Source organism: Sorex araneus, chromosome 1, assembly GCF_027595985.1.
Source record: "Sorex araneus isolate mSorAra2 chromosome 1, mSorAra2.pri, whole genome shotgun sequence".
NCBI lineage: Eukaryota > Metazoa > Chordata > Mammalia > Eulipotyphla > Soricidae > Sorex > Sorex araneus.
The window spans coordinates 22,529,747-22,542,724 of NC_073302.1; the positions used below are offsets into that span (position 1 = coordinate 22,529,747).

The 12,978-nt window shown below is 40.6% G+C and overlaps 1 protein-coding gene and 1 pseudogene across 2 annotated transcripts in view; both read right to left on the bottom strand.

Moving 5' to 3' along the window:
* The window catches only part of KIAA1958 (KIAA1958 ortholog), a 189,704-nt gene that overhangs the window by 54,211 nt on the left and 122,515 nt on the right, over nucleotides 1–12,978 (bottom strand). The gene's annotated exons all lie outside the window — the stretch shown is intronic.
* Nucleotides 5,396–5,472, bottom strand: LOC129401157 (U2 spliceosomal RNA; annotated as a pseudogene).

Genomic DNA, 12,978 nt, shown 5'->3' on the forward strand with positions numbered 1-12,978 from the left:
TATCTACAAACAGGCTGATAACAGCCAGAGCTGAAAAGGAGCCATCTATTCCACTAAATTCCTTTGAGGAGTTAAAGAACCTCTTCCAACTAACGGTGTTTAATCATTACTGCAATAACTGCGCCGCATCATAAATTCTATTCTCATACAGCATTTATTACTATAAGTGATGTCAGAATTATACCGTACTTAAACTTCTTCCTCCGACTAATCAATTTCAATCATTTCCTTGCAATTATTACCTGTTATTCTAGCATTTGATTAAGTTTTTTAGTGTTCCCTAATATCAACTACTTTAATTATTGGTTTAAGAAGTTTCTGTAAAATTTTGACTCACTATTTTCCCAATATCTTTTCTCCCTTTTCTTCTCAACTTTGGAAAAAAAGCATACATTTTCATACTGTTGGGACACAATATTTACTATACTTACAAAATCGTTCTTCAATATTGTTTTTAATCATGATCTCCACAGTTTGGCCTTGGTCTTACAACTAAATAGGATCAGTGCTTACGAGTGCTCTCCTAGTCTCCATCTCTCAGTTGGCCCACGTTTGTCTTCAAGTAGCTTATTAAAAGAATAAGTGTTTGTGAAAACAATGTTTTCCTGAGGTACTGATCAAGACTATTTTTAGAATTTGTCTTTGTAATTGACCAACTACTTGACTAAGTACAAAATTCTCCAGTCATCTTTCCTTGTCCCCTGAACAAAGGCCACATTGTTCAACTATCCTCTAGAATTCAGTGCCATTAAAGAAAAGTCAGGTGTGAACATAATCTTTCATTAAAGTTTTCTCAATCGCTGTTCTTTTTGTTGGGGCGGTGGAGGGGGAGGGGAAGCACAAATCTGAATATCTAGTGATTATTTCTTTATCTAAGAAAGACAAAAAACTTTAATAGTTCACACTTCATGGTGATCTCGTGTCTTTCACACAGAGTGCCTTTTCAAGTCATTAATTCAATTATTTTCTACTGCCTTGGTATACAAGACCATTTCCTGCAAAGATGGCTAGTGTGGTATGTTTCTTTGCACAATTCTGATTCCTCTTTTCCTCTCTGATGTCACCAGCCTGGGGAAACCAGCAACCCAAGCTCCCCATTCCAATTCTTTAAAGGTGCTGACTCATTCTGACACTCAATATGGGCCACTTCAGCAGAAAACATGGGTTTCCCACCTCCAAATGAGCTCAACAGTCACCGTTTCCTGATGTCAGATACAAATTCCTGTCTGATTGCCACATCTGACAGCCTTACTTTACATGCTGCTGTTCTAGCAGAAGACTTCTAGCCATATTTAAGAATATCTTTGTTTTTGTTTCTTCTTCTTTTTCTGAAGTGATTTCAAAGACAAGTCAGAATTTGGACCCATTTCTTACTGCAATAACTTCTAGTCTTGCACTTAATAGCAATCCCATAAATATTTGTGGAATGCTATCTAATCTTATAAAATCTACTTTGTGAAAAAGGTTTATATTGCTGAAGATTTTGACATTCACAAAGACCCAACAGTCAAACTTCATTAAACTTTTTTTGAACGTATGACGTAAGAATATAACCTGAATCCTAAATAGCTTTACATAACTTATAGTGTTTATCTAATGCTTAGCTCAGAAAAGATCTTTCAACACAAAGATACGCTTATACAGATCACTTTCAATTTTCTGAAGAGATGTATACAATTGGTTCAGTGGGCAATCTGAGTTACTACTATTAATGAAAAAAGAAACCCATACATTGAGATGAGCAAAATAGTCTATTAAGGAAGCTGTTTTATTAATAATTTTTTAATGGAATATGGGAAAAAGACCAAGTTCTAGCACAAATATTTAGAAAACTAAATGTGGACAAAGTGACAGCCAAACAATACAAATACAAATTACTTTTTTTGGGAAGATGGGATATTTAACAATTAGAAATAAAGTTTTACAGATGGTGAATGAACAGGCATTAGGATGTTTTTCTATGATTCCCATAAACCTACGCACCTAACAGCTAAGGTAATATACTATTTATCAGATTTAAAATGTAACTAACATGGGACTTGTTCCCACAAACATATTCTTTCACTTGGCCAGTGATCCAACATCTACCTATCTGCCCAAACCTGAAATCCGAGTACCATCCTAGCTACTTGCTAATCATCTCAACTTCACCTGGATGGCCTCACTCACTCACTCACTCACTCACTCACTCACTCACTCACTCACTCACTCACTCACTCACTCACTCATTCAGCACACTTAATAAATAACTAAAACATGTTAGGAATTAAGCAGATTGCATCTACAAGAGATGAGCATAACAGAACTAGTACTTCCTTTTGTGAATTTGTACAAGGTGAAAATAGCCAGTAATACAAATAAATCTTAGGCAAACTGAAACAAGAGCTATGAAGAAAAATAACAGAGTACTGCAAGAGAATGAGTAACCCCTAAAGGATAGACTTTTCCAGAAAGAAGTCTTAAGAAGACACTCTAGTTGGAACCTAAAGGTGAGAAGCCAGGTCATAGAGTCTGGAAGGAAAGAGAGTCGAAGGTAGGTACTACTTAGGGAAAGAGGCCCCAGAAAGAGCTTCCACATGGACTTGGGGGCTGTTCCTGAGACTCTGAGTAAAGTTTTTAAAGAGACAGCTTTTTCTATACTTATTTACATAGTTTTCATGCCTCATTAATCCAATTATTTCCTCTCTTGTTAGGAGATGGCGTGGAAAAACACCTAATTAGTGCGGTATCTTGTGTTCTCATTTAATTTAAGGAGATTTATGTTAGATTTAAATTCGAATCCATTTGCTTCTTTAGCACCCAATTTAACAAAAAATAGACTAAGCTATCACATCCCTTTTGTGACTTTATTAAAGCAATACATCTAGAGCAATAAAAATGTTTCTTGATGTTTAACTTCTTTATTATTTTCATTTCTGTGAAGGATACTTTCATTTTTTTTTGATAGGGGAAAGAAATGATACTCAAATCCTTTTTATAAACCAGTGAACTTATCATATGAGAATGTGTTCCAGGGGCTGGGTATATAGCTCGGGGCAGAGTTCATGCTTTATAAGAGCTCTTAGATTGGTTCCCAGCATCCCATCCACCCCCCACAAGAAAAGAATTCATTTTAAATCTGGAAAGTAAAAGTGTATGTTAAAAAGAGATACGGTGAGGGGCTGGAGCGATAGCACAGCGGGTAGGGCATTTGCCTTGCATGCAGCCGACCCGGATTCGAATCCCAGCATCCCATATGGTCCCCTGAGCACCGTCAGGAGTAATTCCTGAGTGCATGAGCCAGGAGTAACCCTTGTGCATCGATGGGTGTGACCCAAAAAGCAAAAAAGAAGAGAGATATGGTGAGTAGATTCATGAGGCTGTTTAATCCACATTTGTGACCACCTATTGCGTTGTCAAGCACTTCAAGAAGATGTGCAGGTTATAATCAAAGGCAAGTCCCTGATGGTACTGTACGATGTAGCTTACTTCACAGAGAAATGACAAGCAACATGAAATGAATTAAAAAAGACCAGACACGCACTATGTAATTGTGGCACAGGCTCTACATCCCAAAGGAATTCATCAAGTAATGCTTTAGCTACTCCATAGTGAAATGGAAACTTTCTTTTCCTTTTGGGTTGTCTGGTCTTTGGGCCACACTCACTGATACTCATGGTGTTGCAGAAACCACAGAAACCTCATGCAGATCTGGGCACAGAACCAGGGTTGGTTGTGTGCAAAGCAATGCCTCAACCCCTGCACTATCTCTCCAGCTATGCAATGGGACTTTGGGTTAGGTGTTAAAGGATAGGGACCATTTGGTTAAGAATAGGAGGGAGGGCACTCTAGGAACAAAGGGAAAAACATGAATTTTGCTTGTACTCAAGAATACTCTAAACTATATAGTATGACGAGGGAGAAATGAGTTAGGGCGTAGAGAAAGAAGTGGGAGAAATCAACTGTATCTATAACATGAATATAATATGAATATAATATAATATGAATGATATATATATAGGTATCTGTATCTCTCCCTATCTTTATGAAGAGTACGTAAGATTTTTCCAAATGCCAAATGTTTGAAGAAAGTGTTTTTTGAAAATCTATTTGAATATCCTGTAACAAAAGTTTTTTTAAAAAATAAATAAAAGAAACAAACTAGTTCTATTATTGAGTTGGAGAGAGAGTACAGCAGGTAGGGTGACTGCCTTGCATGCAACTGACCTGGGTTCTCTTCCTGGCACCACTTGTGATCCCTGAGAACAGAGCTAGGAGTAAGCCCTCACAACAGTTGGATGTGGACCAAAAACCAAAAACAAACCAAAACAAACTAGTTAATATGATAAGCTCTTTTGAGGAGGAGAGGAAAGATGGACAAAGGGGAAAAAATTAAACACATTGCTTTAGCTCAAAAATCCAAATGCAATGATCTCTAGATATTTCATTTTGACTTTAACCTCCAACTTTCTGTATGGCTCTCAGTAGACTAATGCCACAGGATTTATTTTTTTGGCATAACTTCAAATGAGTTTATTTTAAAATATTTCTAGTAACTTTCCAAGTTACTTTTACCTCTTTGTAAAAAAAATTTAAAACCTCCAAAAATGCATAATTTCTAAAGCTGTGTTTGAATTATGGTATTTGCAACTTTGTACCTGAATAGAGAGGGCTGCAAATACCAGGCAGGAATAAAATCCAAACAGATACTAAAAGAGTTTGGAATGTTTAGGAAAGGGCAGTGGGTTGATGAGCTATGAGCAAATGGAAGACTGGAGCAGGATGTGAAACAAGAATTAGACAGGAGTTACAGACTGACAATTTTTATGTATAATGTAGGGTGTTTGCATTTTAATTGAAAGTACCATTTCTATGGTGTAATGAGTTCACATAGCATTAACACACTTGTTGAACAACTCTAAACTACAAAGCATAAACAAAACACAAATATTACAACTCTTTGACGTCATTAGAGTGTACAGAAATACAGGCAGATTTTGAAAGGATGTCAAGAGAAAAAAAAAAAGAAGGTGGTACAGGAGGGCCTTTCATTTTACAGCTTCTGGCTTGAGGACAGGCTATTTTCAACACACAGAGCAGTTAAAATTCTGATGAAAAACCTGACAGCTTTATGGCCATTATAAATCAGGAGAGAGTTTGAGGCAGCTATTACAAAAGAAAATGTAAGGGAATGTGGTGGTAATTAGAAAGCAAGGAAGCAAGGGTGGTAAAAAAGTTATAACACATTTTGTTTGTTTATTTTGGGTCATATTTGGCCATGAGGGAGAGAAGAGGGAAGGAGAGAGGGAGAAAGGGAGGAAGAATGGTCGGACCCAAAATATGTATCTGAGATATAGGACAAAATTATTAAATAGGTGAGGAATAAGGACAACATAATTTAGACCTGATTTGAGCTAAATGTTGAACTGCATAAAATAACATCAGATATCTATTATACTATACTTGATCTTAGCCAAAAGGCCGAGAAGCAATCAAATATCTATTGTAACAATTCAATGACGGAATAGAAAATGTGCTAATAAGTGAACTTTTATGAATTCCATCAGAAATAGCATCTATTTAAAATTTTGATGGCAGTGTTGCAATTTGTGCTAATTAAGCCACAGCCAAGTGTGGTGGTACAGGTTGTATTACGTGTTAAAATGAATGAAATATTAATTTTAGAACCCAAAAAATATCACTGTCACTGTCATCCCATTGCTCATCGGTAATGTCTCTCATTGTGAGACTTCTTGTTACTGTTTTTGGCATATTCAATACTCCATGGGTAGTCTGCCAGACTCTACTGTGCAGGCGCAATACTCTCGGTAGCTTGCCCGGCTCTCTGAGAGGGGTGGAGGAATCGAACACGGGTCGGCTATGTGAAAGGCAAACACCCTACCATTGTGCTATACAGCCCAAAAAATATATCTTAAATTAAAAAATTCTCTAAAACTTACCAGAATGGAGACAACAAAAAATCAAATTTCAAACTTGGAAACAGCAACTGCTATTAATCTGATTCCTGAGTGCATGAGCCAGGAGTAACCACTGTACATCGCAGGGTGTGACCCAAAAATTCGGGGGGGGGGGGGGGGGGGGGGAAAGGTTGCCAGCACCCTGACAGCCTAGTGCGTGAGAAGGTCACAGAGGCCTGGACAGTTGCCAAGGAACCCATGCTAAGCTTCATATTCTAAAGCAACATACCCAGGGCTGGAGCAATAGCACAGCAGGTAGGGCGTTAAGCTTGCACCCGGCCGACCTGGGTTTGGTTCCCAGCATCCCATATGGTCCCCTGAGCACCGCCAGGAGTAATTCCTGAGTGCAAAACCAGGAGGTAACTCCTGTGCATTGCCAGGTGTGACCCAAAAAGAAATATCAAAAAAAAAAAAAAATTAAAGCAACATACCCATGCTAGGTTTAGAGGAGGCTGGGGTCACAATCTCACCTAGGGCTGGCAGTGAGTTGACAAGCGAGCCAAGCAGGAAGTTAGGCCCCCATGCTAGCTGGCTCTGGGAGGGCAGCAGGTGCCTTCTGACCACAGGGGTGCTGCTAGCTTACTAGCAATCACGTGAGGAGAGGCAGGGCCTAGGTTTTCTGGCTGCCAGGAGAATGTACTCTTAGTAAATCTCTCTCACTTACTTCCCAGCTAGCACTGCTCTTTTCTAAGGGCAGACTGAGCTCTTCCCCTCTACTCAGGGATTAGCCCTCAGATTCTGTTGCTTTGGAACAGAGCTTTAGCTATCAGAAAGACTGTGAAAGGTTCAAGACCTGCCTCTGATCCCTGCTTATAGCATATAGTTTCTTGTCTTTCATTTCAGTGTAGTAAATTATAATCATAGGATTAGGGTACCCAATGTTCACTAACACCACACTTAGAAATCTCTTCCTGGGCTGGAGCAATAGCACAGAGGTTAGGGTGTTTGCCTTGCACACTTCTGACTGGGTTCGATTCCCAGCACCCCATATGGTCCCCTGAGCACCGCCAGGGACAATTCCTGAGTGCAGAGCCAGGAGTAATCCCTGTGCATCACTGGGTGTGACCCAAAAAAGCAAAAATAAAATAAAATAAAATGTTAAAAAAAAAAAAAATCTCTTCCCAACTGCAGCTTTGCTATCCCATGAGGTGGTGGGCATGTTTTTTCTTGGTGAGGACGTCTCTCTGTTTTTAAATCAACTAGGGCTTTCATTTTGTCTCCTGCTGTGGAAGTTTTGTTCACTGAGCTTCCAGGTCAGTGTTTGTATAGTTTTTCTTTGGGAGGTTACTCGGGTAATAAGTGGGTTCAAATCTGGTGTTTCCCGCATACAGTCCTTGACTATCTTAAATAGACCGGTGTCTATTTAAATGATCCCAGGATCGAGGGTATGGTGCTGCCAGCAGGTAAACCAGTACCTGTGGGGTGAGTGCATCAGCAGCTTGATGATGCTTTCAGACTTCCAGATACCCCAAAATTGCTGCTGTGCCTTTGGCCAGACCCAAAAACCACGGGCCAAGTTTATGAAGAATTAAACAGCCAAAAGTTAGGTATGTGGAAGACACACCCACAAACCATCTCCGGCCCAGCTATATAAGCTCATTTATTCGCCTTATTTCAGAGATGCATAAATCTCGAAAGAGATCAAAAGATGCAGTTAGGGCCTGTAGCACAGAGGTAGGTGGAAACCTACGACTGAGAGCCCCCAGGCTCGCTTGGATCAGGACTCGACCTCCTCCCGCCAGGTCCCCAGTTTTCCAGTAGCTTGGCAGTCACACCCACAAACTGTCCCTGGCGCCATGTAATCTCATCAATAGCCAAGGCCCAGAGACTATAAACTAAAGCTCCCAGAAGAGAGCGCTGCAGAATGCCCCAACCCTGTGCCAGGCTCTCTTCACCGGGGCACCTTGGAGAGGGGTGGGTTGAGTTTCCTTCCCTGCCCCAAGCAGAACCCCGGCAGCCGAAAACCTCCAGAACTCTACTGCCACCATTCGCAAGGCCACTCTCCTCACGCTCAGACGAGCCTCACCCAAGACGGGATGAACCTCACCAGGGAGCGAACAGGCAGGAAAACCCAGATATGCGGGAACTTGTGACTGAGATCGCCAAGCCTGCTTGGATCGGGACTGGCCTCCCCTCACCTCCAGGTCCCCAGATTTCCAGAAGCTTGGCAGTCACACCCACAAACTGGCCCGGCGCCATGTAATCTCATCAATGGCCAAGATCTAGAGACTATAAACTAAAGCTCCCGGAAAAGAATGACACAGAATTTCCTGCACATTATATTCTATCCTTAACAAGCAATACAAAACAAATCATCTTAGCATTGCCTTTTCGGCAGGTTTGAGCAGTGGTGAGACTGGTGTTGAAATACTGAATGTAACCAAAGTAGAGAGAGAGTATGGGGGAAATTGTCTGCCACACAAGCAGGGGAAGGGTTGGAATGGGGCCTGGTGAGGGGGGTGGGGATACTGGGGATTTTAATGGTGGAAAGTGTACACTGGTGAAGGGATGGGTGTTTGATGATTATATGACCAAAGCTCATACATGAAAGCTTTGTAGCTATATATCATGGTGAATCAAAAAAAAGGGGGGGAGAGGAAATAATAATAAAATAAAGTTAACATTTAGAATAGAATTTTAAAAAAGTAATGTGGAGTTCAGGCCCAATTCAATCAACTTAATCAATGGCTGAATAAATAGCAGTACTCTTGCATTATTTTTTTTTTTAAAAAAAAAGATCCCAGGAGGAAGGTAACACAAGTTTCTTCCAATCTAGTTATTTTCAATCTGCTTAGTAGAGAATTTTTGGGGTTTTTCTGGGTTTGGGCTTGGTTTGGGGGCCACATCTGGTAGTACTGAGGGATCACATCTCGTAGAGCTCAGGGGACTATATGGAACCCCAGGGATTATATGGAAACCCAAGTTGACCTACCCACTGTACTATTGCTCCCAGCCAAGAATTTTTAAAAAACAAATCAAATGTCCTTTCCTCACCTTTGATATCATTTATTTGTTTTTAGAGCTGTAGGGCAAACCCATTCAGGGTATGTGTCTTACACTCAGTTCCAACCCTTGTTCCTCCACCTCTGATAATCTTTATTTCCCTTCTGTTGTTATTTTCTTATCTATTTATTCTTATCACCATCTGATATATCTACTAGCTCCCTTGTTTAGCATTCTCTCTCTTGCTTTGGAACAGTCAGGACATTGCTGTTTTATTCCTGAGGTCTGATAAGGGGAATCATTCCATAAACATGCATTGATTGAATAAACACAAAAGCTCAGATAATTCTATGTGTGATTTATAGTTCAATTTAGATCAAGTATACTGACTGCATTTAGAATGCCTAAAAAACAAGTCAAAGGCAAAAAATTTAACTTGAGGACTTAAAATCAGACTCTCACCTAACCTTTGGTACCTAACCTTTGTTAATGCTCTGCAGAGAGCTGTGATTAAAATGGGTAATGTGGATCTCTGTAATGTGATTTAAAATGACTTATGAGGCCACTGGAAAATTTTCCAGTGCTATATCCACAGGAAATAAGGACCTATCAGCCATCACATGAACTGCTACAATATTCTACTTCAGATTAAGAAAATAACAATACTTAAGTGCACAGAACAAATATATATATATGTATATATATATGATAAAGATATAATTCTCTTACCCAGTCCTGACCTCCATTTAAAAAATTACAGATATCAAGGTGTTGTTCATTAGGTACTTCTTAATTCACACATTCATCTCAGAGAAATTACATTTTCTTGTGCTTTTTCTTTACATTCAAATAAAATGGTCTTAGTGCTTTTTAAAATGCCCTAGTTTATCATCACAGAATATAGGTCAATTGTAATATTAGTCAGGTGTTACAGAAATCATATTGGCCAGCATTCATGCTTAATTTTTGAAAACGGCTGTAGCTCCTAATCCCAGAAAAACTGAGAAGAGCTGTATTTACTTTAAAAGTAGAAAACTAATTAAGATAACTTTATGACTACCATAAAATATATTTCTTTCTCTTCCTTTAAATACTCAACTCCTTGCATATTTTATGCTTTCTCTTAAAATACAGGCTATTTCCCAGGACTGCCAGTATCACTAATTGAAGCCAGAATTGTATGCTATTATAGCTACTGACCAGCAAATTATTTTCATGCTCAGTTGCTCTTTCCAAAAGTGGGAATAAAAAGTATTTTTTATATATACATTCAGGAGCACTAAAAATTAGACACTAGTATCACCTTGTACATGATTTCTTAGAATACTTTTAACACCAGTCATCTGCTCATCTCCTTTTGTTACAGCTCATGTAACTAGGTTCTCTGTGCGATTTTCTCCTTTATAGAAATTTAGAAATGAAACGAGAACAAAAGACTCATTTATTGAATCAATGAAGTCCAGGCCCAAAATATCCCTTAAAAAAATCCATTTTCTGGGGCGGGAACAATAGCACAGTGGGTAGGGTGTTTGCCTTGCACGCGGCCGACCCAGGTTCAATTCCCAGCATCCCAAGCACACCAGGAGTAATTCCTGAGTGCAAAGACAGGAGTAACCCCTGTGCATCGCAGGGTGTGGACCCCCCCCAAATTTCCCTACTTTGTTTACTCTGTGTATGAATTAACTAAGGCTAGGAAGGTGTATTTGCTGGAAGGTGGGGCAAGATACTGCCTGTAGGAGACCACATGGACACTGAGCTCAATTCCACAAGGAATTAATTTATGGACAGTGGGGGGCAAGTATCTGCACATTCAACAAGTTCTCAGATGGTTCTAATATAGATGTGATCCAACAGGTCATGAGTTGAAGAAACAGCACCTTATTCCTCCCCCATTTTCCTTCTAGTAGGCCGAAAAACAACAACAAAAACAACAAAAACCTTCCTTCCTTCGGGTAAACCCAGGCCCAACACAGACCATACCTCACTGCCAGGATTACAGTTTTCTGATCTAAAGTTTTTATTTCCCAACAATTACTTCAAAAGTAAATAAATAATTTTAAGTGATTTATGTATCAGTTAAAAACAGTCTACAAAAATCACATTGGACCAAATGGCATTATTATTCTAAAAAATAATGAATGACTTAAATAATTATCTCCCTCTGAAATCCAGTAATTTCAGACTTTTTTTTTAGCATTTAATGAGACTATTTAAACACCATGATTTACAAAGTTGTTCAAAATACAGTTTGTTTCAGGTATTCAATGTCCCAACACCAGTCCCACCACAAATGAGCCCTTCCCTCCACCAATGTACCCAGTTTCCCCCCCACCCCCGCCCAAGCCTGCTCCCTTAGCAGGCACTGTATAGGGCACTCCCTTAGCAGGCACTGTATAGGGCACTCCCTTAGCAGGCACTGTATAGGGCACTCCCTTAGCAGGCACTGTAAGGGCACTCCCTTAGCAGGCACAATATAATTAACTTTATATTGCTTGCGATAACATATATCTCGTAATGGTGTTGCTAAAGTCATGGCCTGAGGATTTACTGAGCTGTTAGGTGCAAGCTGCGCATTCTGTGTTATTGTTTGCACTCACTGAGCTTACAGGGCTTATACTCAATTTTCCCAGCTAATTTTCTTTGCTTCTCCTGGGCTGTCAGCCCTGTGAAGTTTGGAGGTATTGTGCAGCTGCATATATGGTCATATGCGTCAGGGGACTTGGAGCTGGGGTGATCAGCTGCAGGAGTTGCTCTGGCGTCTCTCTGAGATCAGTTGTGAAGTTGGGTCCTTTCTCTGGCAGCGCTGAGCCAGATGCGGGTGGGTGGAACGCTGGACCTTTGAGAGTGCAAGGATTGGGTATGCTCTCATCCGGCTAAGGCTCCGGAGAGCTGAGCCCAATGGTGGCCAGGTGTATATGGAATTTCTCAGCAGCTGGCTTCTCTCTGAGATTAGTAGCAAAGTTCTCAGACTTCCTTTGTATCAAACTTCCTGTCACCCCCCACCCCCACCTGTTGGGGGAGCTTTTAGCTTTTGGGTCATAACCGGCAGTGCTTAGGATTTACTTTTTGGCTTAACGCTGAGAGATCACTCCAGGCAGGCCCGGGGCACATTTGGGACACCAGGGATCAAACCGCAAGGCAAGTGCATACTACCACTCAGGTCCAATACCAAATATTTTTCAAATTTAACCCACTCAGACTTTATGGGTCTCTTGACAAAGGTAGCACAGCTGAAGATTCAAAGTTCCAGCTGTTTTATTTTTTGAGGTGCCAGGGATTGACCCATACGTATAAAGCATGTGCTCGATCACTGAGTGACATTCTCAGCCACATTCTCGGGTTCCAGTTTGACAGTAAGAGCGTCTATGTTCAAATCTCTGTTGTTACCTATTAATGGGGCTGGGTGCAAGTGCTGGAGTACATACTGCGCACATTCGAGGCTCTGAGTTCGATCCCAGCACAACACACCTGCTCCAACGAGCAGTGCTGGGGGTGGCCCTGGTGGCCCCAGTGACCCCAAGCACTTCTGATTTATGTTGGGTGTTGGGCAACAACACTGTTGGGTATGGTCCCCTGTAGGATGACATTACTTTGCCCTTTCACTCCTTGCCACAAGTAGCTTGTCCCGGTTTTACCCAGAGTTTAGGCTTACCCCAGTCTCACCCATTGAGGTGTTCCCGAATCTCTCCCATCCCTTTGTTTAGCTATAATCACTTCTCCATGTTCTCTTCCCCAAAACAGTTAATCCTCTGCTTTCCCTTAATCTGACTGCTAATTTGCAAGGTCAGACCTTCCTAGGATACTGAATTTATATTATATAAGTTAATATTGCCTTTCTCCTCTTCTTGTGCCTTTTGAATAATTTACTTTAAAGCTATGTCTGTTTTGTATAGACACAAGAAGACAATATTATGTTTTTATAACTTGGGAATTAATTGGCCTCGAATATTCCCTCCCGGGCCTCTGCTTTCTCCACTTAAGCCTCAGTTGCCCTCAGTTCCTAGCACCCCAAAGTAGGGTCCCCGACGTGGGACAGGAAGGATCCAGGGCAAGCGGTGAGTTATGTGCTACCCTGGCA